A 2,005-nucleotide genomic window follows, 5' to 3' on the forward strand; every position below is an offset into this window, starting at 1 on the left:
TTTTGATACAAGATGCAAGAGGGGGGAAAGCAGGAGGATCCTGTGGCGGAAACCCCCTTCCACGGTGCACACGCGGACACGCTGCTGGGTTCCTCCGCGAACCGGGAAGCCCCCAAAGCCCCCGCCCAGGGGACCAGAGAGAAAGACAAACGTCCTCCCCGTGGCTCCCGGGCCTGCTCCTGCTACCTGCGTCCCGCGCGCCTGCTCTGTCCCTGCCGGTGGCTGTGATCGGCCTTGAGAGCCACAGGCCCTGCCGCAACGGACCCAAGTTAGCAGACAGACAGACGAGCAGTGCCAGTGGACGCGAGGCTGTGCGAAGACAACACCGCAGGGCAGGGACGCTTTGGGGGTGGTTGAGTCGGGAGGCACTTAGAGGGGGCACGCTGGGTCCCCACTGTGAGCCGGGCTCTCCAGGGTGCATGGAGGCGGATGGCACTCCACGGTTCCGTGAGCGCAGGAACAGAGCAGCAGAACAGCCTAGGCCGGGGCGGGACTGATTTTCCAGTCAGGCTATTCCAGTTCTTATCAGGAGAAGGCAGGCAAGGTGGAAATTAGCCCCGTGGATGTAAAAATTCAAACAAAAATGTTTTTAAATCAAATTAGTTGCCGTCAGACCGATCCCCTCTCATGGCAACCCTATGTGTCTCGAAGTAGAACTGTGATCCCTTGGATTTTCAATGGCTGTTTTTTCAAAAGCAGATCACCAGGCCTTTCTTCCTAGGTGTTTTGGGGGTGGACTCAAGCTGCCAAACTTTCAGTTAGCAGCTGAGCATGTTAACTGTTTGCGCCACCCAGGGACTCTAGATGTAAAAATGGCCCTCACCTTTCATGAAGCCACTTCCTTTCTCTCCAAGGCTCCAAGCCCAGCCCAGCCCCAACCGTCGGGCTCACACGGACAGCATCATGACAGATTTCCAGGGAGGAGAAACAGGTGTGTGCTCCAGCGGTCTCCCATTTTACAGGTGAGCAAACTGAGGCTAGGTGAAGAGGAATGGCTTCCCCTTGTAAGGGAACGGAACTCGGCATGAGACCAGGGTCTGATGGGAAGCTGTGGAAACAGACTGAGGGGCAGGTGGTGGCCTGGTCTGGGGCGCCCTGAGGGGAGCACTGGGCTAGCATTCCCCAAACCGCAGGGCTCCTCCAGATGTCCGGGGATGGGGAGGAGGGAGGGGGATGGGGAGGAAGGATGGGGACGGGGAGGAGGGACCGGAGGCCCTTATCTGGTCCATCTGGCAATGCAGCCACAGGCAAGAGAGAGCCATTGAAGACATGTGAGCAGAGGCACCAGGTGGCCCCGTGTGCACCTGCAGGAGGTGGGGAGTGAGCCCAGCGTCCCCTTCTCACCTACTCCCAGCCCCAGCAGAACCTGGCAGAGGCAGGAAGCTGTCTGGCTGCAGGAGGGAGGAGGTGGCCTCTCAGGGCAGCAGTGACTCTGTGGCCTTGGGGAGTGACAGCCTGCATGGGGTGCTGGGGGTGGGGGAGAGGTGCTTTTAAAGCTAATGCTTGCTCAGGCAGCTGAGGGGCAGTATTGCCCACTGAGTTGTGGGCTGTGGTTGCCCAGCTCCTGGCCGGAGAGGGATGGAGACTGGCAGAAGTGCCCTCCTGGCCTCACTTTCTCTGGGTGACAAGGAGGAGGCTGGACTGGGGAGCCTCTGCCCCCCACACACACACTTGCCACCACTCTTAACTTAGAAAAAGGATATTTTTGGGGTGCCTGCCTCTGCCCGGGTTTTACAAATGTTTGGTCATCCCACTCAAACTCCACACAGAGCCTGGGAGGTGGGCATGGCTTTCCCTGGATTTCAAGAAATCTTGGCTCAGAGAGGGTAGGAGACTTGCCCAAGGTCACACAGCTAGACAGCAGCAGAGCCAGGATCCTAAGTCTGTCTGATCCACAGTCCATGCCCTTGCTCCCAGGACACTCCTCTGTCTGGGCTGGGATCCCAGGTGGGAGGAGGCTCGTTCTCAAAACACAGTCCGAGACCAGCAGCCGCCTCAGCATCAA

Source organism: Trichechus manatus, unplaced genomic scaffold (genome assembly GCF_000243295.1).
Source record: "Trichechus manatus latirostris isolate Lorelei unplaced genomic scaffold, TriManLat1.0 scaffold00255, whole genome shotgun sequence".
Taxonomy (NCBI): Eukaryota; Metazoa; Chordata; class Mammalia; order Sirenia; family Trichechidae; genus Trichechus; species Trichechus manatus.